Source organism: Podarcis gaigeae (genome assembly GCF_964106915.1).
Source record: "Podarcis gaigeae genome assembly, chromosome: 6".
NCBI classification, from domain to species: Eukaryota; Metazoa; Chordata; class Lepidosauria; order Squamata; family Lacertidae; genus Podarcis; species Podarcis gaigeae.
Window position 1 is genome coordinate 40,578,163 of NC_139682.1, and position 27,976 is coordinate 40,606,138.

At 43.9% G+C, this 27,976-nt stretch overlaps 1 protein-coding gene across 1 annotated transcript in view; it reads left to right on the forward strand.

Annotated features, from left to right (window-relative positions):
* Positions 1-14,095: 14,095 nt before the first annotated feature.
* The window catches only part of SLC45A3 (solute carrier family 45 member 3), a 40,236-nt gene continuing 26,355 nt past the window's right edge, over positions 14,096-27,976 (forward strand). Inside the window, exon 1 of the mRNA XM_083745546.1 lies at positions 14,096-14,376. The gene's annotated coding sequence lies outside the window, so the exon portion shown is untranslated. The remainder of the gene's footprint in view (positions 14,377-27,976) is intronic.

The following is a 27,976-nucleotide window of genomic DNA, read 5'->3' on the forward strand; positions in this document are numbered from 1 at the left end:
TTGTCTCATTAAAACAAGCAGCTATTTTTTCATCTTTTCCTCATCACATCTTTCATCTCTTTTAAAATAAAGGTGATTTATACAAATGTTAAAGGTGGTATTCAACTAACTTTTTGCGCTAGCACAAGGATTGGAATTTAGTGCAAGGGGATTTCCTCTCTGTCCTTTCCCCTGATGTGACCTATATTATCCCCAAATCTGCTCCAGAGGGTTGGGGGAACCTGTCAGCAGATCTGCACTGTCGGCTGATTTGTTACTTTGTCAAGTTCATGGTGATAATATTAGCATATAAAGCCCTCAAAAGCTTGGGACTAGTTTATGTGAAAGGCAACCTTACCTTGTATGTGTCCACTCAGATCTGTGAAAATGGGATTGTTGCAAGCATGTAAAGTTCATCCTGCACTTGGGGGAAAGTTGATCCTGTGTGGCAGCATCCACTCTTTTAATATTAGGCAGATGCTATTGCTTTATCTTTGGGCAGGCTAATAAAGAATCAATCTGCAATGAGGTTTTGTTTTGTTTTTTTAATTTTCAGGATTAAACCAGTTTCTCAAGAGCTGCTTTTCAGGGGCAAAAAATATGCAGTAGATCGAGATTGGGTGTGGACTGCATAGAAAAAGCAGGGACATAGTCTCCATTGATTCCGTAATAAGATGTGTGTACACAGCCTTTAATGTGCAATTTGAAAAATGCTGCTTTGAGTGAACTCAGCAAATATGATCAAATTATCATCAAAGTAGATCTGGCAAGAATGTTATCTCCTTCAGTGCTGAAAATATCTTATCCATAAATCAAAACATATGACTGCTTTAGTCAAACTGGAAGTACACCATTACAACACAACACAACCTAATGTCCCACTATGCTTGGTGAGATTGCTGTCAATCTCACCAAGCACAGTGGGACATTAGGTTGTGTTGTAATGGTCAGATCTGATCAGATGTGTGTTTTTAAATTGATTTTGAATGTTACAAAAAGTCTCTGTCTCTTACTGCAAAACTCAAAAACGTTCCATACAGCTTATTTACACAAGGCACCAGAGAAACCACAGATTAACAGCTGGAAGAAAGCATAGCTAGAGGTCTCAACCATCTTTGCAGCTCTGACAGCAGCTGTATCAGCTTGGCAGCCTTATGTGCAATCATCTCAATTTATTCAGCCATAGACCCTGGGAGCTACAGCCTACTGTCTTGTGTGGGGTTGGGATAGCACACATTTTCCCCACCTGGGGCATTCACGCCACAGCCCATATCCTGTCATAATGCTGACCCCAGAGGTCTTATCAACTATTACTGATTGACTATTACTGATTCTTTTTCTCCCTCTCCTGACACTGACTTGTAGTTTGCATGCAAAACAAAAGACGCAGGGTAGTGCCTCTTGTTATGGGATATCGTGCTGCTCTTCCATTTCAAGTTCAGCAAACCTGCACGGCCTTCTCGAGGCATATCTGCATGTCTCTTATATTGGTGATTAGATTTGCTCAGGCAAGACCTCTGATCTTGTAAATCATGAGATTTGAATCTAGCAGCTCAAGTTCTACCAGGTGTATCAAGGCTCAAGAGCTGAGTTCGTCAGACAGAATCAAGGCACCATCATTTGCATTTTTAAAAATAGATTGGATAAGCCTCTGCCAGGGGTGGTTTTGGGTCTAATTAACCCTCAGTGCAGACACAGAGACTAGAAAACCTTTAAAGCTTAAACAATTCTCGCATTAAAACCCAGCCTTTTCACCTGTCTGTTCCTCTATGAACAGAGCAAAGATTAGATCTGTTTGGGTATGGCAGACATATTTCACCCATTGCAACACTGCTGGCAGGGAACGACGTGTGCATGATGCAAGGCATGTGATTGCTCTGTTAAAATAAAAAAGGCAGGCAGGAGGGGGAGGTTAAGAATGCAGTTGGGGGGTGTGCAGTGTTGAAAAGCTAAAGGCCTGATCTCCCATGAGGCGAAGGTAAATGCCACAAGCAGCTTTTCATTCTTCCACAACTCTATGCAGAGGTGCTAGGCATCTTTCCAGAATCAATAACATGTTATCCAGGGGAGCAGCTTTACTTGAGTGCCTGATAAAGGTCTGGGACTTATGCAACAATCCCATCACTGTTCAAAAGCAAACGTCTGCCACTTCCGTGTTTGAGTTGCAGGATTCTTTTTCCTGAACAGAAATGGCTTTTCAGAGTCCCGTGATTGACCTTTAAATATTTCCTCCACAGCTTCTGAGGACCATGTATTCTAGTGCTCTTGGGTCATGGTGATGACTATAGCTCCTTCCATCCTCACTGAGGAGAGTTCTGCTGGAGCACTTTTTATGGCCAGAGACATATGGGAGGTCAGCTCAGCTCAGCTCTGGTCAATCCATGTTTGTCCTTCGATGAAATGGTTGTTTGGCATTTTGTGAAAGTATATAGTAGGCCCTTGGAAATCTAAAAAGAAAGCAGCCTTTCCCAGTGCTGCCCAACCAGCCCTTTGGTGTGTTTGGGAATGCAGGTCCCCCTTGATTATGTGGGGCTTACCATGTCTGAGCAGACAGCAAGCAGGAGGCAAAACAAGCAGTGGACCCATTTCCATATTAGAGAGCCATTCCGACCTCCCTCCTATGATCCAAGTTCAGCAGTTGGTATTCTGAGCTGAAAACCTGTATCTACATCATGATAAATAAGGGTGAGAAATGCTTTAGTAACAATTTCCATTGCATGAAGCGGACTGTAGTCAATGAAAGCTTTTAGCATAATAACAACAGTGCCACAAAACTCTGTTGTTTTGGGGACATGGTGTTTTTTCCCCTTTGAATTTAATTGACCCAAGTTACTCCATGACACACACGGATCTTTGCGTTTACTGCAAGGTGTTCTGCCCAAGGTGCAGGTCACTTTTTGAACATGTACAAAACCCTCACACCATTGGTATTAATTTAATTTATACACCACCTTTCTCTTCCAAGGATCTCAAGGTGGTGTACATGTTTTTATTCCTCCCCATTTCATCCTCACAACAACCCTGTGAGGTAGGTTAGGCTAAGAGGTGGTGACTAGGCTTTGCACCCACCCTGTATGATTCAGAGCGGTCCCTCCCTTTGATTCCCATTTCAGCTGTCATGTAAGGATGATTTGACACACCCCCTTCCAAATCTTCACTCACCCCTTCTTCCCTGGCTGGGGGTGGGTGGGCACCATTTTTTGGTTTGCCTCAGGTGCCAAAATGTCTTGGTCCAGCTCTGCCTACATGTATGTGTCAATGTGAACACTGTTTATAATGGAAAAGCAGAGATTCACTCTGCCACAAAGTTTAGGTTTTAAGAACTACCAGTCCTTTTCATCTTGCTCTGCTCAGTTCTTCAGTTTCACTCATCTGCTTAGAGTGGCCCTCCATCTCCTACCCACTCCCCTGTCTCAAAATATCCCACCTCAGTTGCACCAATTGATTGCATTATGGGTGTTTCCAGATGACCTGTTTATTGAGCTTTCACCCTGATTTGTTTGCAGGGAGACTAGGTAATGTTGCCTTAAGCAAGTGTTAAATTGTGTAGATGAGCGTTTGTTAGGCAAGCCATCTCAATCAACTAACACTGCAAACCTGCATTGTTCAGCACGTGATTGAATTTCACCCCCAAATAGTGAAGCATCCCAAATGATCTCTAGCAGATTTTGGGGGGTGGGGATGGGGAGCATTGCGCCTTTTTGCATGCTGATCAACTGAGGGGGTGCTATCCCCGTTGAACAGACCAGAGCTTACTTCGAAGTAAAACTAGTTTGGGATCGTATTGTGAGAAAGATAAAAGAGGAGATCTTTGACGGGGCCAACTCTGGTCTATTAAGCATGAGTTGCAAAGGAAGTAGAATGCCCCCGCATTATTAATGAATAGCTTGAAATCGGAGCCGTCAGCCGTCTCCCTCTGGGCAACGCCGAATCTGAACCGTAATCCAATTAACAAAGTCTAGCCGGCAGAGACCTTCTTTGTTCTTTGAGCAATCAGGTGAGAAACCTCAGCCCGCATTTACTTTCCCCCTTCCTCTGAATCTTTTCCGCCAGCTAGAGCTGATCCGATAAGATCCAATCATCTTTAATTAGCCCTTTCGTTAACCAATGATTTTTAAAAATGATTCAATAATCATCATCAAACCGAAGGAGACCCATGGGGATGTCTTTACGTTACAATGTAAAGAAATTTCCGGAGTGAACTCCCTACAGAGTGGGAGTCAAAGAGAGTCAAATTCTCTTGGAAGAAGAATAAGCGGATATTTGTTAACATGCTGAAGGTGAGAGACAATGAGGGCAGAGTCCTGAGATTGGAAGCATTTACAATGACCCAGAAAGGGAAAAGTTTCCCCTGAGACCAGTTCAATATGGCGGCAGTCCCTGCAGAGCCAGGCTGGGAACAACTCCGTACAAATGGCTCCGCCATCAAAAGGCTATGAATAAAGACACGGTGTAATGGAACACCATAATTTGCGCGCACAAAAAGAAAGTCATAGGGGTGTTCCTTTTTTTGTTTCTCCCTAAACATCCAAGACGAGGCACTTTTCAGCCTGGCAGCGATCCAGCAGCAGTTAATTTGCCTCCCAGGGAAAGCCCAGCTCTAGCCTTTCCCTTGACAATAAGTGCCCACAGTTGCATTTCTGTGGTTCCCTGGAGGTCTCCCCAGTTCTGATTGGCCCGGTGCCAGTCTAGGGTTTAAAGGGCACTAGGCATGCTGATGACTGCAGTGCGATTTGCATCCTTCTGTGTCAGAAGAAGAAGAAGAGGAGGAGGAGGAGTTTGGATTTGATATCCCACTTTATCACTACCCGAAGGAGTCTCAAAGCGGCTAACATTCTCCTTTCCCTTCCTCCCCCACAACAAACACTCTGTGAGGTGAGCGGGGCTGAGAGACTTCTTTGAAGTGTGACTGGCCCAAGGTCACCCAGCAGCTGCATGTGGAGGAGCGGAGATGTGAACCCGGTTCACCAGATTACGAGACTACCACTCTTAACCACTACACCACACCGGCTCCCTATGTGAAAAAAACTTCACATAGGAGCTAGTAAAATCATGATGGGTTCTTCCATTTTTCCATAATTCTCTGGACGTGGCCTGATATCTGCAGGAGAGGTGTTTACATACTGTATCTTTAAAGCACATTTGAAGCACTTTCTTTCCCTCAAAGAATTATGGGCCCTGTATCTTACTCCTCACAGAGTTACAATTCCCAGCATCCCTGAGCAAACTGCAGTGTCCAGAATTCTTTGAGGGGGGAAATGTGCTTTTGAGGTATAGTATGTATGTAACTTTGCTTTTAGGTGCTTAACCTTCTTTCACTGGATGGATATGTACTGCCAAAAAAAGCTCTCAATTAATTCTCAAGGTAGTTGGCTTTTCTGGAAATGTAGGGTGGTATTCAACTAAGTTTTAATCAGAGTAGACTCATTGAAATTAATAAACACAACTAAGTTAGGACCATTAATTACAGTGGGCCTGCTCTGAGTGGAACTTAGATGACTGTTACCCATAGGGAAGAATTCAAATTAGCACAAAGGGGATTGCTCAGTCTTCACAAGCATTTTTGTTTGCCTGGTGAAACAATCTCCCCTCTGCTTCCCCTGCATGCTGTTCTGGGGTTTCTCATCTGGATGCAGTCCTTGCTCCCTAATGGTGCCCCAAAAAGGAAAACACCAAAAGGGCTATCCTTAGCATTTGGGTAATATAACACTCTGAAGGGATCAAAACCCTTCACATACATTTTTAGCAATCTTCACAACAATCTTGTAAATCAGTTCATGGTTCAAGTGAGATTTGAAAAAGTGACTTTCCGGCTCTTACTGTTGTTGTTGGCACCCCTCTGTCTGTCTCAGTAGAGAATGGAAGATTGAGCCTTTGGGGGTGAAGGGGGTGAACTATTGGAAAGTTACAGGAGGGCATCAGCCTTTGCACCCTCAACCCTTTCTTGTGTAGCCTCCTCTGCCCTGCATTGTGTTTCAGGAAGAACACAAGATAAAGGGATTTAAAAAGCAAACACAACTACTCCAAAATGAGTAATTGGGAGTCTACTTCAAATTTAATGTTTTATTCCCTGCCCCCAAGTATTTTTATTTGCAGCAACCAAATTTGTAGGTTACGTGGTGTCGTCAATAAAGCAGTACAGTACATAGAGAAGAGGTGAGTGTAAGGTTTCTCCTGACATTTATTCTCCCGTGCCTTTAGAAAATCTGGAAAAACTAGTCAGTGAGCCATTTAAACAAATGCCACATTGATGGCATGCAAATATGTGCAGAGAGCGCACATAAAGTCCCCATATCTGGAGATTTGGGATCTGGCAGTCCTTTTCCGGAGGGTGATGTAACTTGCCTCCATTCTCCAAGATCCTTGTGATTCACAGCAATAATGATAGGCTGGGGCATATAAGTGGTTGCCATGTGGCTAGTGTAATAGAGGCCTAACTGTTTTTAAAGTGTTGCTTATTTTTTGCCTCTTGGCTGTTTTTCTAGCTCTGCCCCAGTCTAGTCTGTACATTTTCAATGAATTGTGTCAAATAAGTTGTGGTCTTGTGGGCTTTCACCTCTTGCCGTCAGTTACCTTATGGGTATGTGCCAATTTTAGAGTCATTGCTGCACAGAAGTTAAGAGTTTTGTGGGCCTTCCAGACTGGCTTTTAAAAAACAACAACATTTTGTGTGTGCGAGTTGGTGTATTCTACAACGTCATGTACTCAAGAAGAAACAGAATGCTCAACCGGAGGTATAAATCCAGCCCCCCAAGCTGAATTGTCTTTTGATGAAGGAGATGACAGACTGCAACCCCACCCTCCCTAGCTCTCCGGATATTGTTGGACTATAACCCCCACCATCTCTGACCATTGGCCATGCTGACTCCTGCCTTGTATATATGTGCACACCTCATCTGACCTACTGAAGCATGTGCACAGAATATGCATGGTGTACAGTAGTCACACCCACGTACACCCTAAATGCCCACACAGCAAAGGCAACTTGCACGATGTGATCCTTGTTCCACCCAAACCACTTCCATTCCTTCAGAGGACAAGTGGTATTGCCATCCTGCGCTGCTTATAGAGGTTCCCGTCTCCAAGGAGGGTGCTGTTGTTTTCGGCACGACGGATTTCAACATAAAATAATTGTTTACATGAATTTGGCTCTGAGTTCCTTCATCTGGGCTTGCTGCTGTCCTCTTCTGCAGATGTATAAGAATGGAGTGGCCACACTCACTAGCTCCAAGTGCCTTTCTGGCTCCCATGCCTGTCTACTGACACAGAGGCAGAAGTTATTTCAGGAAACAGCTTTTTTCCTCACTGTCAGGGTGTGGCTTGCTGTTCCAACTCTAGTCTTTTCTCTCCCACCACCTTCGTTTTTCTTCTCTCCATTCGCAGATCGGTTTGCATTGAAAGACAGCTTAGGAAAAAAACCCAGCTTTAAAAAAATGACTGGCTACTCTCTAGTTCTGCTGGGAGATTCCCACTGCTGCAAAGCTTATATTTAATTTTTAATCTTTTGTATACTGCTTTGAATTGAGACTGATGTGGGGGGCAGTATAAAAAGTCTTACTTTTACTACTACAGTGGTACCTTGGGTTTCATACGCTTCAGGTTACATACACTTCAGGTTACAGACCCTGCTAACCCAGAAATAGTACCTCGGGTTAAGAACTTTGCTTCAGGATGAGAACAGAAATCGTGCTCTGGCGGTGTGGCAGCAGCAGGAGGCCCCATTAGCTAAAGTGGTGCTTCAGGTTAAGAACAGTTTCAGGTTAAGTACGGACCTCCGGAACGAATTAAGTACTTAACCCGAGGTACCACTGTACTTTTTTGTTTGTTTGTTTCTATTATTATTATTATTATTATTATTATTATTATTACTACTACTACTACTATTATTACTATTATTATTATTAGCTGCAAGTTGTTCTGAGTTGCCCTGCAGGGTAAACCTGCTTCTGCAGCTGGCCCTACCATTAGGCAGAATTAAACTACTGCCTCAGGCGGCATATGTTGGGAGGTGGTGGTGCCCCTCAGTTCCCTCTCTCCTGAGCACCCTGACTATACCATTCTGTTGGGGAAGAGAGCTGTGTGTCATGCCTTCCACCTTTATAACTACCCTGCTGATCTCCCTCAGGGTTTGCCCTATAGTAGGATTCAGCAGCCAGTTCGGTTGACTTTGTGTGGCATGGGTGTGCATGTGTGCCATTTTGTTCTTTGCCAAGTGAAGTGTCTTGAGCCGGCCTTGTGTACATGTCAGTACATCACATGCTGGATCAATGAGTGTGTCAGTCCTTAGACTTGCTCCTTCCTTCTTACAGCAAGTAGACTTTAGTTAAGAGGCACATGTGTTTCTGCCTATGATGTATATGTGTGTGTGTATTTGTCAGTGCCCATCCTTGCCACATCCCAATCCCCAGAGAAATTATATATATTTATTTCCTGTTTCAAAATATATTTCCTGTTTCAAATTTCTTTCTAATTTCTCTGGGGATGGGTGTGCTTGTTGGGCACTGACAACTATGCACCCACAGAGGGATAGCTTTTTTCTTCTGCTCAACTTGAAACCAAACCAAAAGCTTGCAGATTCATTCCCCCGCCCCCCCCGCCAAACTTGCTCCAAAGATACATATGAGTTTTGAGGGCAGAAAAGGTACTTTGAAATATTACATTGGTAATATTACTCATCATGTATGACTGCTGCAAAACCATATACTGCAATTTACGAAGGATCTTCATTGGAGTGAGGAACCTGTGGTCGTCCAGGCGTTGCTGGACTACAACTCCCTTCATCCCTGACTGTTGCCCCTGCTGGCTGGGGCTGATGGGATTTGGAGTCTTTACAACATCTGAAGGGCCACAGGTCCTTTCCCATCCCTGATCTAGAGCCTAGTGGGCTAAACTTCAGGAGAAGGGTCAGTGGGCCTTGAGTTTTGTTTCGTTTTCTAAAAAAGCCTGTTAATTGATTTGCTGGCTGACCTTGACCAAGAGACTTAATTTCTTCTGGCTTTCTTACTCCTTAGTCAGCATTTGTATAGCAAGCTTCTCTGCTATTTCTGAACACCATTGCTTCTTGGGTCTCATTGCTGACACACCTCTGTCTTTGATGTTTGGGGCTGCAGTTCTGTGCACATTTACCTGGGTGCAAGTCCCACTGAATACTGTGGGACTTACTCCTGAGTAAACATGCACAGGCTGGCACTGTGGGTGAAGGACGGCGCCTAGATTTAGCAGTGGAAATAAGGCTTGCCTTTTGGGTTCTCAGTACTTGAAAAAGGCCCTTGAAAGTTCTCTAGTTCAGTGTTTCCCAACCTTGTGCCTCCAGATGTTTTTGCCCTACAACTCCCATCATCCCTGACCACTGGTCTTGCTAGCTAGGGATGATGGGAGTTGTAGGCCAAAAACATCTGGAGGCACAAGGTTGGGAAACACTGCTCTAGTTAGTAAATCTGGGAAGAGGGAGGTTAAACTAGCATAATAACAGTGCTTCAGTCTTGGTTATAACCTTTGGTAATGAAGCACTGATGTCTAAAAATAGACTTCCAAACACATACTTAGGCTCCTGAATCAGTGCCCTAATTTTTCATAGCACCCAACAATCTTCATTGACTTGATTAGTAGCCTGTAGATTTTTCTACTTTTGGAGGAGATGGGAGTTCAGTATTAGTCCTCCCTTGATTTTTGGGTATTATTGTCTCCTGATTACTCATTTTATGGGTGGGATGTTTGAACTGAGACTACGCTTTTTGTTTGGAGAGGAAGGGAAGTTAAGTCCAAGAGACACATGCATTGACAATGTCAAGGACCCGGCTGTCTAAGTTCTGGGGGCATTCTAATCTTTTAAGATGTTACAATGCACAGCAATTCTGAACCACTGTCATTATTTTGCTTTCCAATATTTACTAGAAACCAACTAGGGATCCAGAGTAAATGCAAGCCAGAATATTGTGTTCACTGGGTGGTAACTGACTTAAGTCATACTCAGTTCTTGATTATAGTTACAGGTAGGTAGACGTGTTGGTCTGCTGTAGTCGAAACAAAATAAAAAAAAATCCTTCCAGTAGCACCTTAGAGACCAACTAAATTATTGGTATGAGCTTTCGTGTGCACACTTCTTCAGATGTTCTTGATTGATTGATTGATTGATTTCACAACATTTATACACCGCTTGATTGTTAATGACCTCAAAGCAGTTTACAAAAAGATAATAAAATCAAGAATAATTCACAACCATACTTTAGAACATACAAAATATAAAATATTAAAACAGATTAAAATTCCCCCAACCTTCCAAGCATCTGGGAAGGCTTTCCTAAAGAAGAATGTTTTCAGCAGGCGCCAAAAAGAGTTCAGTGAAGGTTCCTGCTTGATCTCAATAGGCAGATGCTGCCACACTAAACGATCTGAGTTCTTAGAAATGTGGAACGGGTATTATGTGGCATCTGCAGTAGTGCCAGTTCTGCCAATCAAAGCAGTTGAGTGGGCACATGAGGAATAAGGCCCTCTTGTAGGGAACCCAGTCCCAAGTTGTTAAGGGCTTTATATGCTAATAGTAACAGTTAGTTGTGAATAACATAACATCTCTGTACATTTCTGGTAACAACAAAAAAACCCCTACCGGTATGTTTCTGTGTCTGAAATCTGTTTATCACAAAGAAAGGGACCACATTATGGCAGTTTGGTGACTGCAGCTTGCTGGGGCATGTCATTGTTAGATAATAGGGTAACTATGTGAAGACATCTAATCAGATGAGGCAACTGATTTGACCGTTACACTTCCTCTTCCTTGACTTCTTAGGCAGTTACAACTGTATTGTTTCTGACCACTGGAACGGCATTTTCCATAAACGTATACACGATAAGCACAATATTTCTGCTGTATTATGCTTAGAATATGAAAGTCAGCAAACACAAAACTTCAAATGGAGACTTAAATGTCAAATCATAGAATTGTGGGGTTTAAAGGGACCCCAAGGGCCATCTAGTCCAACCCCTTGCAATGCAGGAATCACAGCTAATAATTATCCATGCAATGGAAAACACTCTGTGCTGATTGAGCTTGGATGTCAGTGGCTATGAATGATCCAGTGTAATGATTCAAGCTTGCATAAGCTTGATTTCAGTGTGACTTGTGCACATGCAACATGGCACTGGGCTATGGCCATTAGGCTTGAAGCAAGTGGTTAAAATGTATCTCAGGCCATTAACAATATGAAATATGAGACCTTCACTGTTGTCAAGTGGAAACTCCTAACAGCAGCGCTCAGGGTTTCCAGCCAACCATGTCCCTCCTTCAGGATATTCCATTCTGTTCCTCCTGCCCCTTTCCCAACATTCCATGAGTACTGGGCATGCTCAGTTATCACTGAGCTGGTTTCTTGGAGGGGTTGGGTTTTTTGCTAATACCTCGTCCATGTTTCTCAGTGGCTTTATTTTTTGGGAACACCATTCCTATGGGCACTTACGACCTCAGTTTGTTATTAGAAGGGGTGGTGGGTATTTTTTAGTAGAGTATAGCTGGGAAAATCTAATGTATGGCCTGTAGATTGTCTTTAGAATCTTATTTTAACTGGTTTAGTAACAACTGAAAAGGAATACAATCATTCAATAGCAGCAGCCCTTAAAGTTTTACAGCTTAAGTTTCTACTCATTCTTATTTCCATTCTGTCCCTAACTCTCTCACCCTTGTGAGAATATGTTCATGTTAATAGTTCCCTGCAGGTGGGCATTTTTAGACTTGGATCACTGAAAAAATGCAAACTCCATCTGGAACTCAAAATGCAGGAAAAGCAACTGACATCAACATTTACCTAACTACTTTTCTCTCACACAAAATAAATGATGCTTCCTGGTTAGAAATCTCTCCACACCAGTTTTGAACTCCTGTTATTTTTACAAATATAAATAGAATTGTGTTTTTTTTGTTTTTGGTTTTTTTATAATTGCACAATGAGCAGGAGGTGGGAAGCACTTGGAGCTTCTAAAGGAAACAGTGCTGTCTTTTTGCACCCTTCAGTTGCCTTCAAGAGCCATGCCAATGGATTTGTTCCCATTGGTTCAAGTGACTCTGAGTGCAGGTGTTCCACATGCTTTTTCCCATGCAGTGCGGGTTCCAGTCTGCAAGCAATTTGGATGGAACAGCTGTCCGGCATGGAAAACAAGGCGACTGTTGTGCAGTCAATCCAAAATTAAATTAAAAGTGCAAGGGATGAGATGGTAAGTGAAGAAGAGGAGGCAATGATATCTGGCAGTTGCAATATTTTAACTGGCCTTCGTTTAGTGGGTACTACATTTGGCTAAAGTCCTGGCCCAGTCACGAGTGAGAATAAATTGACTCGGCTCCACTGAATTGTATACTGTATCTGTAAGTGCTTGTGTAATTGGAGAACAGATGTCACCCCACCCCCCAAATGCGTCTATGCCTCTGTTTGCAAGCTTTTGGGCAAACATCTATTTGGCCACACATATGTTCAGGGAATGTCCACATTCATGTATGGCTGAAGAGTTGTCACAACCTCATTCTGCATGAAGTTCTAAATGGACCAGAGCGTGAAATCAATTTCTATGCAAATTTACACGGAGTTAAAACAAATTGCCCTTGTAGCATTCACAAATGATGCATGAGTGGCAGAAGATTCACAGGGCATTGCTCCATTCAAAGATGATATTGCTGAACAGGCTGCTTGCCACCTCCCAAGGCGGTCTGCTGAACGCTTGAGCAGCTCTTACCATAAGGAAATTTCTTCCAATGTTTAGCCAAATTGGCTGCCCAAAGTAACTTTGTGACACCAGTGCCATGGGCAACATCCTATGCAGGAAAGACCATGGGCATCACAGAGAGAGAAACCCTATGCTCAGTGGGCCTTACTCAGAGGTAAATGTGCATAGTATTACTCTCCTGACCCCCCTCTACTAGAACAGGCTTAAAATGGAGGTAAGATACAAGGAATTTCCACTGATATAGCTAGGTTAGAAAGTTCTTTCTCTACAGTATAGTAACCATCCACCTCACATCTTTAAGAAGGTGGACTCAGTCCAGGCATCCCCAACCTGCGGCCCTTCAGATCTTTTGGTCTACAACTCCCATGATCCCTAGCTAACAGGACCAGTGGTAAGGGATGATGGGAATTGTAGTCCAAAACATTTGGAGGGCCGAAGGTTGGGGATACCTGACTCAGTCCATTGAGTTATTAAGTAAGAGAGGCCATTTGCTGATTGTAGGTTCCAAAGGAGGGAAGGACAGAAATGTTTGTGGTGCAGCAGCTCTCTTTACTTTCTCCTTCAATACCTGAACATCCAAAGGTCGAGTGATTTGCAAGTAATAAATAATCAACATCATGTGTGTTTTGAGGCAATAGTTTAGCCTGTGAGAGAAGGCCATTTGAGATCCACTTAATCCAGGTGAAATTTTGAATCAAGTGGTGTTTTTAAAATAAATGACATACATTTTCTATTAGGTAATTCTGTCTATTTTCATCTAGGTATTGGGCAGAGTGAAAAAAGTGGAGAAATTGCTCCCCCACCCCCATTTGTGCAAGTAAGTTCCACTGAAATCAACCTGAGCTTTTCCCCTCTGCCTTTCCATCAAGGAAATCTTTCACACTTTTCTCACAGAGTAGAACTGGGTGGCTGTTGTTGTAGTCCCCTTTAACAACTAATATTTGAAGGTCATCGTTCTGGGTCAAACCCTCTCAACGCAGCTTCCAGAATTACCCCCAAAAGTAATAATAAAATGCTGGCAACCACCACGCTAACAGCAAAACATTAAGCCCAACATAATATCCTTAAATATCATGTTAAGTGAAGCTAGGGATTGTATCGCACACTCATCCTACCTAGACCCATCGAAATGAATGGGTGTGGCTAACTCTGCTTTCAGTGGGTCTACTCGGAGTATACAGTAACTTAGTTGACCATCATAACGCTTGCCTCGCAGCGTGTGCTCGGGACGGGGCTGTTTACTGCAAAATAGACTTCATTGAAACGAGTGGAAACTTCCTACGTTTCCCTCGACAGATGTGTGTGTGTATAATCTCGGTCTACCCTTCCCTTCCTTCCCTCCAGAAAACATCGCCGTCTGCGCTCTTCGGTCGCCGAGTCTCTTCCAATCGCCGCCTGGAAGCGCAGAGCCGGTAGGACCGGAGGAGAAGCCCCCGCCCCGCCCCCTCGACGATGCCTCGGGGTCGGGAGAAGCCCTTCTGCCGAACCCGACCAAAGCCAACCTCACTCCACCCTGGCGGCCTCGGCGCATGCGCCCTGGGGCTGGCCAATTTAAAAGGCGGCAGAGCGAGACACTGGCGGGTATTGAGCGCCTCTGCACAAATCCCGGCGCGGAGGGGGCCGAAGCGGAGAGGCGGCTTCGCCGGGGAAGGAGACATGCTGGCGGCGGCGCTGCTGCTTCTATGCCAGGTACGCGAGGAGCACGTGCGCCTGTCTGGGCCGAGCCCCCTCCTGCAAGTCCGTGGGCACTCCCCGCCACTTTTAAAGACTGCAAAGCATCTCCTCCAGAAGTAGAGAGTTGTCTTTGCCCATGAATTGGAGCCGGGGGGGGGGGAAGGTGGAAATCCCCGGGGATGCTCCTTGCAAGGGGGGGGGGCGAGTGCAGAAGGGGAGCCCGGCGGCCCCTCCCGGCCGGCGCTTCTCCGGAGTTTGGCGGGACGGGGCGGCTGCAGGCAGGCGCTCCGCGTGTCCTCCGCTGTGGGCGGGCGGCTGCTTGGAGGGCGCGCCGGGAGAGGAGCAGGCGGCTCGGCCCGGGAGCCCAAGGCGGCCCAAGGCACGCAGCGCCTGCTCTGCAAGAAGCCCGCCAGGTTCTTGGGCGCGATCATGCCGGATCTCTCTTTTGGGAAATCTTCGTCTCCGGAAAAGTTGAGATGGGGGCGGTGGGGGAGGAGGCGTGAGTCACGCACTGAACCGCCGGGTGTTTATTTTGGTTGAACTCGCAGCAGCCTTCCCTAGTGACGGACGCGTCAAAGATTCCCTGCTCGGCTGCTCCGATTTCCTGGTTGCCTTTAACCTGGAGCAGGTGGGGCTGAATCAGGGCGCCTCGGTCCAGCGGGGCGGGGGCGATGGGGATGTTGCCGGTGCCTGCCTTGCTCTTTGACTGCTTAATAAGAGCCGGTCTGCTGGCTGGCCAAGGGACCCCCGCCTGCCCCGGATAAGCGGATCAGCAAGCGAACTTCATCCTCCCAAGTCTCCCAGCCTTTCTGGAGCACGTGCGCTGCCGTCGGATCGACTTCTCTAAACAAGAAGTCCGGCTTGTGGAATGAGTTATCCCGGGAGATATAGGGCCGCTCGTCGCTTGAGAGAGCCATGAGTTGATACAATCCAGTTGCCGGCTGTCCCGTATAGTCCAAACACCACGCTTTTAAGGAGCTTGGCATGTGTCAAGGGAGAGAGTACAGACCCTTCATTCTTTGGCAGCATATCCCTTGCTCCCTACTGTGCAACACTGGTGATGCTGTTAGGGTTTCTGGGTGCAGAATGGGTAGCAACACAATGGTAGGATTCGGGGGGCCCTTGGCCCCCCAACAATTGATGGACACCAAGCAGTGCTGGGCAGCTGGTGGTTTAAATTTTCCAGAGCGACTTTATGTCAGAAGAACTATGGGAAATTTAAATGGCAGCTAGCGTTGGAGCCAAGTCTTAGGGGCTGAGGTCTTTCCCCCTTCTAATAAAATATCTGAGGGGGTGCCCCCCAAGTTAATGGGCACTACCATCCAGTGGCGTAGCGTGGGTTGTCAGCACCCGGGGCAAGGCAAGTAATTTGCACCCCCTAACCTGTGGATTTGCGCCCCCTAACCCTAACCCCCAGATGTTGCGCCCGGTGCGCCCGGCCCCCCCTGCACCCCCCACGCTACGCCACTGCTACCATCCAAATGGTGTGCGCTCTCTGTGTCTTCTGATCAATCGATCAGGGTGGGGCTTACCTGCCCCCCCCCCATATTTTATTCAAGTCAGCACCCCTGGCAGCTAGAGCCTACCATCTAGTGTGCTGCTTGAAGCACTGAACTGATATCCCCCCGCCAAGTGGGAGGAAGGTAGGTGTCAGCAGTGGGCCTTGCCACAGATTCCTGCATTGCAGGGGGTCCCCTCCAACTTTATGATTCTCGGGTGCTGGGCCCCCAGCAGCGGGCCAAAGATGCCAGGTGCTGGCACCAGTGCTGTGTATAACTGAAGTAACATCACGTACTATTTTGGGCTGTGTTTCCCCACTGCGCTTTTGGAAACTGTTTGAAAGCAGCTTTGGAACTGTGAATGGAATCTGAACATGCCTTGTGCAAGGCAACCATCTCCAGGGTGGGGGTGCAAGGACAGGAATGGACCCCTGAGTCACGAGGAACACATGTTGGCTGAGGAGGAACCCCACCTCACTTTTTTATTTACAAAGTCAAGGTCTGAGCACATCCTGCCAGGCAAAAGATTGCCACACAATGGGAATTGGCCGTTGACTATTTCTCTAGTTGATTGCCCATGTTTCTCTGTCAAACACAAAACTCCTGGGAGGATTTCATCATGTTTGTGCCACAGACAGACAACATGTAGCTCAGATTATGCAACTTGTCCCGCTGTTAAGATCCTTTTCCTAATAGTTAATCAAACTCTTATCTTGACATAACTTGTGTTCCCATAGGCAATGAGTAAGCAACTGTTCTCTGTCTTTTTGAAACAGAACAGCTATTGACTATAGAGAATAAGGAATAATTCATCTGTTCACTTTTTATGTAGTATCACAAGCTTTTGCAATTTCTGTGCTGCTTTTTTCACCTTTGCCTGTAGAATGCCGTAGTGTAAATCAAGTTTGCACTCTTCAGTATCAGCCGAAGCTAATCCAATAAAAGCTATTGCCTTAATTTCCTTCTTTTTCTAGCTTTGGGGAGCCTGAGTAATGGATTCTAAGTAGCACTAAGCCTTTATGACAGGATGGGATATAACCCCAGTGTTTTAGTTAGGATTATCTGAGATACGGCACACCTGCTAACGCAAGCGCAGAGCAGTAGTTTAGTGCAATGATGATGGAAAGTGCAAATATTTGAGTAATGAGTAAGCTTACACGTTCAGCTCAGAACCAGTGTGCTGATGTTCTATTTGACTCCCTCGTAAAACTTTTCTTTGCAGTTCTTCCTCTTCTCTTCTGTGTGAAGTACAGAAACTCATGGAAACCTCAGTAGCCTGAGTAAGGGCTGTGGTTCCTGATTCCTAACACACTCTGAGGGACAAATTCATTGATGATGAATGCAAAGGAAGCTCAGGCATGCTGCCACATCAGCACCCCTTTGTGTGGTGCGCATGGAATTGCTGTGCTTTTTTTCCACATGTGATACTCCTCTCCACATACCCCTCCCTTTTCTGTAGGAAAACTTTATATAGGGACCAGCAGTTTTGCTTTGTTTAAATTCTGTTATAAGGTGTGGTGCCGTTCTCCTTTCAGAAGCTAGTGCATAATATATTGTGTGTGTGTTTTGGGGTGGGGGGAACATGATCAAAAGGAGATTGTACTGCTAAGCAATAGCTTTAAGGGATTGTTGGTAGAGCACTCTGAAACAGGCTGAGAAAGAGTGTTTTCAAGAAAGCTGCATGAATAGTTAAGGGCAGGTATTACTAAACTATAACTCCCCTGAGCCTCAGCATTAGTATTCCACATGTCAACATTGGTATATTCTGTGCCTAGTGGTCAGCTAAGAGACATTGGATTGAGGTTATAGTGATGTGTTCTAGGTGCTTATTAATTAATAAAATAAAATAAATTTAAATAGTTATTAAATGTATATACCTCTGTTCATCTGGGGATCACTGGGCGGTTTACAGTATATCATGCTTTTTGATGCTTATATATCCTTTGTCATTCTACAAATCTTCAGAAAATGTGACAGACAGCAGGACAGAATATGGAGATGTTTGAACAATTGGATCAGTACAGTGGTTTGATAAGGTTCTTCTTTCTTACCATGTGTTTAACGCAGCCCAGCTTATTTCTGACTGCTGTATTTTGTTACAAGTCTAACCTAATGGTTAGCAGCTTTAGGACATACTCACAAAGCAGTCAGTTTAGAGCAAAATGCAGTTGTACATCTGTCTATAAAGGTGGCGAACCTTTGATCACTGATAATGTCTGTTCTATGATCAAGGCATATTCTAGCATGATGTTTAAGGAGAGATTGTCCTTAAGACACAGCACACCAGTATTTGTTTTAAAATCTGAAACATTTCTCATGTTTTGATAGAAGCTCAAGCTGCCTGGTCCCCTAGATATGTAAATACTTTTAATAAAGCAAACATAGTTGGATAAAGTGGCCTTGAAGGGCATTCTGTAGAATACATAGTTGCCACCACCCTAGTTGCATCTGGTTTGTCTTCCTGTGACACACTTTACATGGAGTTGCCTTTGAAGAGTGTAAGCAAACTTCAGATGGTGCAGAGGGCAGCAGTTGGATGTTTTGCTAGAGCTAGTTCTTGTGGAGCATGTGACTCCATTACTGTCTCTATCTATTGCTGGCTTCAGTCTTATTCCAGACCAGTTTAAGGCCTTTATCCTCTGGCTCATAACCAGGATTCTCACAGGTTCACCTAAACTTGTCCATCTAGTCAGGTGATAGGGAGCAGAGCCTTCTCCATATTGCCTGCCATAAGAAGCTGGGCTGTTGGTGATGCAAACAAGGGGCTTCTTCCAACACCATGGAACTTCCTGCCTAAGGAAGTCCGCTTGGCTCCTTCACTGACTGCATTCAGACACCACCTAGATACCATTTAAATTTTCTGCAAGCCTGTGGCCTCACTGCCAGATTTGTCTTCTGTCCTTTGGGTTTTTCTCCTCCTTCAAATTGTTTTATTTGCTGTGCTGTTGTTATTAGTTGTTGTTTTCAAGTTGCTGCTGTTGATCCTTGTGTCTCATGGTAGTCGAAAGGCTCATGAGCTGGACAAGTGGGCTGTAGATGCTTTAAATAAAATAAATAAATGACAGGCGAGGGCCAGAAATCTGAATAGCCTCTGTGATGCAATAAGTAGCAGGATGCAGCTGTCTACCATGTTAAGACAGCACCTTCATGAGAGCCTGGAAGCTTCCACTTAAAGGACAAGTTGCTGCTGCCGTGCTTGTGGGCAGAAACAAGAGGTGTGAGTGCTGTTTTCCAGCAGCTAGAGATTAGGACCTCATTCTTGCCCCTTCCTCCCTTTCTGCCTCATTGACTCCACTTCTCCTGTACCAGTGATTCATGCAAGAATTCCTCATTTTCTTCTTGCTTATCCAGCCTGTTCTCTGCCAAATTTCTAAATCAGCAAAATTTCAAATCATCTTCCCAGAATCAGGTATGCACTTTCCTACAGCTGTTGCTCAATTGACTTTTCTGGCTGCTGCATTTGAGTGTTTAATTTTGAATGCTGCAGCCCCTCATTGTAGACATTTACACAAAGCCTGCTTATCAGCAGTATTTTAAGGTATTTTTCACACATGAGGTACCTATAATGCACCTCAGATTTTGGCTAGAAGCTCCATTTTATTTACGTTTGCTGTTTTAAATATTGTGATGATGGGCATAAATTCCATAAATAGCACAGTGCGGACCTCTTTTCCAGAGTATTGTATGTTAATATTCTTAAGTGCCAGTGGTTTCTCTTACTATTGCAAACATTTCTTATATACAAGCAAAGTGAAGCTAATTTTTTCTTGGTTTTTCAGTGCACGGGTAAACGATATAATCTCGTAGGTTGCTTAACTTTTGACCACTGCTATAATGCAAGTAACAAAATTCAGGCTTCCTTACGTAAACTTCTAATTTGAAAGATGAAGAGATTGTCAAATGGCTGGAAGGCTCAGTTTCTTTCCTTGATGGTATCTTGTTTCACTGCCATGTAGCTCTGCTGGGGCTGAATGTAGTAGGTTTCATGCACTACATTACTCTTGATGGAATCTTGTCTGGGGATGTAATCAGTTGACCCATTTGGATCAGTAAGGCTTTCCTCGTAGCTGAACTCAACCTGAGTTCTCCTGAAGCAGGGTTGAAAAAACACTTGTACAGTTTCCAAAGGGGAATTCACATTAAGTCTGTGGTTGCAAAAACTATGATGATTCTTATGGCACCTTCAAGACTAGGGATGGGGAAGGGGATTGAATTCATGTCTCATTTGAAGCTGAATTTATCACATTCGCTTTTTTCAAAACAATATGCAAACCAAAAGAGAGATATCTGTCAAATTTCATACTCATCCAAATTTTGCTATGCAGTTTGCCAACTAAACAATGCTTACAAAAATGTATGCATTCAGGGAAAGTGTGCATATTTTCCCCCTAAACTTTATTTATTTGGTTTTTCAAATTAAAATGAAAAAGTGTGCATAAACATTAGTATTTTGGCAAAAATAGCACACAGCAATGCATTATATTAGGGAAAACAGCTTGCAAAAATGTGTATATTAGTGAAAACTGCACATAAAATGTGCTTATTAGGAGAAATTCACACCAAAATGCTGCTGAATTTTCATGAGGATTTTTTTTTAAATTCTCATATTGCTGCAAAGTGTCATGGAGAACTGAATTTTAGTTCAGAAAGATGAGAATCTAAGAGAACTGAATTTGACAGATGTGTCCATCCCTATGCAAGCCTTAACCAATTTATTAGGGTATAAGGCTTTTTGTGGAATGGATTCATTTCATTAGATGCAATAAAGCACTGTTCTCAATTGGTAAGCATGTGTACATGACTATATAGAGTGTGTGTACAGTACCTGAGTATATGGTGGGCATGTACACGAGTGTAGGAGGAAAATTGTAAGCATTGGGGTCAAAAGGCAATGAAATTATTGCTTTGCAGCTGCCTTTATTGAAACTGCAGTAGATGAGATCCAAGTATACTCATATTGCTTTGAAGGAAAACATGTACACAATGTGGCTTTGAGATGGTCTGTAGGAACCCCATCTCATTGGCATGTATTTTCATTACATGAGGCTTAATTTGAGGCTGGGGGAAAATCTCTAAGCTGCAAGGCTGTGAAGAATTGGACAACTTGGTAAGGAACCAAATTCTTGGCTCTGTGGAACTGCCCAAGAAATTGCTGTGTGTTCTTTATTCCTCCTCATCCTTTCTGCTAGTTCCTAGGAGGTCCTTTGAACTTGTGGCACCGTTGGTGTCTCTTCTCCTACTCAAATAGGAATCTGTTCCTGCTTTAAGTCTGAAAATATTTATTTTAACATTTTGCCAGTCTGAATATGAGAAAAGGCAGGCCCTGGGAAAATAAGGAACGGAAGAGAAGGAAGGCAGCTCAAATAGCATTTTTTTGTTTTGTTTGGGGAGGCAGAGCGCGAGGACTGGAATATGTTCTTCAGCAAGCAGGTGCCAGGTCCGCAGGCACTCCATAAAAAAACCATCTCTTAATGCTTGTGTTGTGGCTGCATTCTGGTCGTAAAAGTATTTCCCACAAGGAGATTGAGCATAGAGGAGAAGCAGCTCCTTCGGTGAGATATGGCATTGACCTTCCTTGCTCTGGAAACAATCTCTGCTCCAGCTGTTTATAGTCAGAATCACCTGCTCTGGGTTGACTTGAACAAGCCGTGGGGTTAATCATGCAAACTTCAATGAACCCCAGGCCTGTTTTTGCATGCAGCGCTCTGGTGATTTATGGTGTGATCTGGCAGCTTAGAAAGCTGCCAAGCCCATGACATCCCCACTGGATTGTAGTGAGTCCTGCAGCAGAATCTGGAGTTATGTGTGGCAGTTTCTAAAAATGGAATGTTCACGTTCCAAAAGTTCACTTAAAAGTTAAAATATAGAAATTTGTTGAGCTATGTAGAGTTCATAGGAGGTAGTAGCTCATCTCCTCCCTATTGTGCTATGATGAGAGTTTCTGTACTGATACTGCTAACAAGTTAATGTATATCAGTGAACATGCATGCTGGATTTTAACTTCCTATCCAAATAAATCCTGAAGTTTTCAGTTAATTTGAACTTCAAAGGCCAAGATGGTTTTAAGGCCAAAACAACTTTCCCTGCTGCGATGTTGTCATGGCTGCCATCTAAGGATCAGAAGCTGCTGCTTCATTATGCCTTAATTATTCCTCTGTGTCACATTTTGAGAACCAGCAGAGACCAAAGCTTGAGTGTTCCAGTTCATGAGAACCTCTTCCTTGCTCCTTCTCCTGGAGCAGTAAACCAAGTACAAACCTTGACTTCCACTTTTGGTTTGTTTGTACTGAAACAAAGCACAAGTGCTGCTTCACACATAATGCTGAGTGAGTGGTGGGGGTTGTTGTTTTCCTCCTGGGGTGGGACAGGGAGGAGAGGGGTGGACCCAACTGAACAACATGAACCAGCTCACTGATCATTCACAGGAATCCATAGCTTGTGACTTACTGTTACACACAAACCAAGAATCTTCCTTTCCTTCCCACTTTTTAATCAGGACTGGCTCTCAAAGCAACTATAACCTGTTACAAAAGTTAACTTAATAAGGTGTTGAGGATACATGACTGTGTGTTTATATACACACACACGAAATGTGAACATTTGACGTGTGCTGCTGTTTGAGAAACAGAAATCTGAAATCCATTGGGCACAAAGAACTACTTTCTCAATTCTTTGGATCCTGGCGTTGGCCCTCACCTCCCTCTAAAGCAGAGTGGCCCTCTGGATGTTGTTGGATTACAACTCCCATCAGCCCTAACCATTGGTCACACTGTATTAGGCTGAAAGGAGTTGGGAATCCAGTGACACCTGGAGGATCCCCAGGTTTCTCCACTCATCAGCAGTAGATCCAGGACACCAAGGGGCATGCTGGAAGAACTTAAAATCCTTGAAATGGAAGGAATGATGCTGCAGTGGACTCCCATTTTCAGTGGATGAATTTTCCCATCTGAATCGCTTATCTTCCGCTGGTTGCATCCTTCCTAGAGTACCTTCATATTGACACCTTCCATTTTATCCAAAACCTAACTTTTCTATGATGTCTTTGGCTTACCCCCAAGTGCATGTAACTGCATTCGCCCATATTCATCATCTGCTGTTAGCTGTGCTTCGCCCCTTCATCCCACTGTTTCCCATCTCATGTTTCCTCTCCCTCTTGAAGCATTCAGATCATAAACTCCTTGGGGCAGGTATTTGTCTGTCTGTCTCTGCCTCCCCTTTCTCTTTCTTTCTTATTAGCTTTTACTTGATGAAGATACAAAGAGCAGGAAGAGGAAAACAAGCCAATTGTCATTCTGGTCTTCCATTGTGTTACATAATGAAGTTTCATATTAGTCAGGTGAAGTGGTTGCCGCAGAAGACAGTTCAGGGAAGAGTAGAGAAGCCAAATGGCAGTTTTACCCAGCTAAGCTGATGGAGGGAACTTCAGGGTTACCCTGAAAAGCAATTTTAGAAAGCTGAACTTTTCTTATTTATAAAGCACATAATACTTTAACCCCACTGTTTCACCTTTCCTCAGCTGCAGTCAAGTGTGCTCAGTTACTGGGTGCATTGATAGTGCTGTACAAACAAGTTGGCCAACTCTGTTCTACTACATATTTGTAGCAGAACCATCCTTGCTTGCCTTATACCAGTCAATGAATGCTTGTGGACAAAGCTGCAATCCTGTGCACATGTTCTCCAGAGTAAGCCCTACTAAACTTAGTAGGCGTTATTTCTCATTCACACATGGAAGACACTGCCTGACAATGCATTCATCAAGTGACAGTTATGCAAGTATGCAGTGACCTTTGGTTGTGATCTGTGTCTTGCACAATTATTTCCATTTTCATATGGAACGCAGGGGAAACATGACATAAAATACCTATTCAGATTAAATTCGGTGCATCTCTGTGGGGGTACCTCATCTTTAACCCTGGCTGGTTTGAGAGCAGTTGTGGACATTGGTGGATGTCCTGGGAAAGGGTATCCCAAGGTTTTGCAGCAGTAAGTCAGACTGACCACCTCTATCAGGGACGGGGAACCTGTGGCCCTCCAGATCTTGCTAGAATACACCTCCAGTAATTCTTGACCATTGGTCATTCTTCTGGGAGCTGACATAAAATAACATCTCGCGGGTCACAGGTTCCTCATCCCTGCTCTGTACCTTTTTGCATGCATGCATACTATACAAAGTGAACTTCAGTGTCAAAACATTATGTGCTTTATAAATGATGAAGTTCAGCTTTCCATATGCATGCTTGAAACTTAACCGCGAAGATGTCAGGACTCATTTGTGATTGGGGATAATCTGTTACCCAGCTACCCTTCCGCTTCACCTGTGTTTCCCATGAACTTTGATACGGTAAACACAGCTAGAGGTGGGCAAACATCTCAACAAATGAAACATAAAGGGCTATTGGGAGAGAAAGTGTGTCCTTGCAATTTCCGGAGGCTGTCTGCAAGACTACTCACAATTGCCACCCTGCCCATGTGACGCACCAGTAAGTGAGAACATTTATAACTGGCCTTGTTTGTTCTGTTTAGCCATGCTGTGTATCAACACAGGACTGTTTGTGTTACGAGTGTAGCAGACATGATCAGCCTACAGACGGACATGAGCCAATAATCTAATGCTGAACCCAACTCCTTTTACTTTTTTTAAAAAAGATCCTTTATACCGTCCTCAAAGCAGGATCTGATCATCTGGCAGCCATGAAACCAGTTATCATCTCAGCTTCTCTGTGAGGCTAAACTGATGTGCCATTTGCAGAAGTGGATAACTGGGACCAAAAAAGGCCAAAATCATACCCAAAACATTTGGCAGATGATTGGAATGATAAAGTCAACACTGAGCAGTTTTTAGCTTTGTGGGTGGCTTCAGGGAGAGCTGAAACCTTTGCCATGAAACTTTCATAAAACCCCAAATATTATTATTTAGTCCCATCAGTAAGTAGTTGTAATTGATTTATGGGCGCTGGTTAATAATTCCTATTAACAATAAGCCCGATGTGGTTTTAGGAGATTCACAAACTGGCTCTGAAAATACTGTAATGCTGGATTGTAGAAATTGTATTAAGTTCATTCATGGGAGCAAAGTAAGGCAGCCCATTACAAATTATGTAACTTTCGATCCTGCTGTAGAGACGAGCCTTGCCTCTTTTCATACCATTTCTGTATGATCTTGCCAGCCTGCTGCCCTCCAGATGTGTCAGACAGACTACAACTCCCATCAGCCTCAACCAACAGGGTGGTTGCTGAGGCTGATGGGGAATTCAGTTCAAAACATCTGGAGGGCATGAGATCCGTGAAAAGTACCCAGTTCCTCCTGTTTGCAAATGATCTTTGTTTCTAATCTATTCTTTCTTTGGAGATTGTGAAGAGGGAACCTGCTGGCTATGGTCAAAGAAGACACACACACACACACACACACACACACACACACACACACACACAATGGCATTAAACTTCTCTGGCAGGGATATAAATAGCTGGAATTGCAGACCAGAAAATTGCCATGGGGGAAAATGCATTAGTTACCACGTGATCACAAAAAGGCCCATTAGTATTGTGTGTCTGTCTGTGTCTGGGATCCAAAGTGTATTCTTCAACTAGGAGCAAAAGGTCATGCTCTTAAGTTCAGTCAGAAAAAAGTAATAAAATGTGGAGCCCTCTGTCATAGTCTCTTCAAAGCGTCTTACAGCGGAGACTTTGAAGACTGTGTCTTCCTCCTGTCTTTGCTATAACGGCGTGTCATGTCAGATATGACTTTTCTGTTGGCATAAAAAAACAGTCTCCCTATCCCAAGCTTGCAACTGAACTCCGCTTTGCCCTGTTAATGCTAGTACTCAATTGACCGGAGGGTTGGCTATGGCTTTTTCCAAAGAAGATGCTCTCTGTGGGTGCTCCTCCTCAGCAGGCTCAGAGCTGCTGTTGTGTCCTGGAATGCAATCCTGAACCCTGAAAAGCAGGTTTTTGGAATGGCTCTCAAACAAGTCTGCTCCAACCTAGACCTCCCCTATCTAGCCAGTGGTTTCTTTGGACTTGGCAGGGGAAAAGTTATGTTGGACCATCCCATGGGAACTGCTCTATATTTTATCTCTTTAGATATCTGATTCTATATTGTACACACAAACGGTACCAAACTGTTCTTCCTTAGAGAAGAAACTTTTAGAGAGATGCACTTCAGACACCCAAGGATTGCATTCCTTATATTCAAGTTATAAACGGCAGTGTTGGTACTAAGAGGAGAAACAGATACAGGAGCCACAGGATGGTAAAGACCACATGACTACCTACAACTTTTATGTGCTTTAAAGAATATTGCATTTCTCTGTCCAGGAGAGGGGTCTTCAAAGTGGAGAGAAATGAACTTTCAGTGCCAGAGACTTAAATTTTGAGGGGGTTACATGTCCTCCAAATACAAGGTAATTTTTCTTAGTTTGGCTTCTGTTGACTCTGTACCTAGTGCACACTCTCAAAAGTAATCTTCAGTTTTGCTAATATAAATACTTTCATTTTTATCTTGTCTGGATGTCAGAAAGCTGAAGTCATTCTTGTGTTTTGACGAGGATTAGAGACATATCCAAAGTAACTGCTAAATTTTATATCTTCAAAAATGGGGAAACAGCATTTTTGCTTCTTTGTCTTAGTAGCCTTGGGTACATCTTGCAAATCTCTCTTTCCCCTAGTAAAGCTAATCCAATTATGACTGCATAACTCCTCCTGCACTCCATTTTAAGACTGTTACAAACTGCAGACTTTGGGACGACAACATGCCCAACTTTTTCTCTCTCCAGCTGCCCCACCCCCACCCCCACCAACATTCATAGAGCATGATTAAAAGAGATCTGGAGAATTTGAAAGCTTGCTTACTGTGTCATGACTCTATGACACACTGTGGCTTTGGGATTATTCCTTTTGCTACGTGCCTTTGGGGAACCTGAGAAAAAGTCTTCTGGTTTCTGGGTCTTGCTTCTCCTAGCTGTGAAATGCTAGACCAGGCATAGGCAAACTTCAGCCCTCCAAATGTTTGGGACTGCAATTCCCACCACCCCTAGCTAACAGGACCAGTGGTCAGGGATGATGGGAATTGTAGTCCAAACAGTTTGCTTATGCCTGCGTTAGACACTAGTATTTCTCTTCTTTACTTGTGTGGGATTGCCTACTGAAAATGCTTGAGTGCTAGAGTAAAGGCTGCACTTTTTGGTAGGTGCTTTTGGGATCCACGGCAGCTGTGCTTTCCAAACTCCCCCCCCCCCCGCATGAACCACTTAAAAATTGTGCAGAGTCTTACTGAGTTTTCTGCCTATTGTAGCAGCTGCATTAGATGCTATATGATTTTTAATTGTATTTTTATTCCATAGAATTCAGACTAATACAATAAAATTCAACATAATAGACAAAAGAAGCAATCTAAAAACAATTCAAAATCAAAATGAATACAGGCAACTCTCAATTTGCCTGCGTTTGCATGTGCAACTGTGTATGCACATGCTGTCTTTGGCACTGAAAGAGGGTGGAACGAGGCGGAATGCTCTGCTGACATACACACATAAAGACCCAGAACGTAAGGGGGTTTCCTGTATTTAATGCGATGGATGTGCAGTCTCCCATCTGCAACCACAAATCCACAGACACGCTGTAGACACCTGAATGAAGGCTGTAGATCCCTGTTGTTTGCAGACCACAGTTTGCAGACCACCTCTGTACTGCACTTTATCTATAAGATTTTAGTCTTTGCTAAAGTAAATGTTTCCCAGAACTGCTTCTTGCCTTGATACCCTGTCTGCTGTAAATAATAATGTGCACTACTGTCCCAAAATCCTTGCAGGTCCCCCTTATTCTGTGAGCCTGAGAAGAGACTCTGGGGTGGTGTCACTTCCTGTGATACCTTATGCTGAACTGCACCTGTCCATCAAATATGATTGTGTATATACATATTTTTTTCTTGCTTATCAGTAATATTCACGTAGGAATGCAACCTTGCATGAAGTGACCGTAAGTAAACTGAACTTCCTGAATGGGTGACCTGAATATGCAAATGCTGGGTTGGCATTTTATAATTCCAAGGAACATAAACTCCGTAGGATGTGGGGTTTTAGATTTCTGCTTTAGATAAGTTCACATTTCAGTTCCTT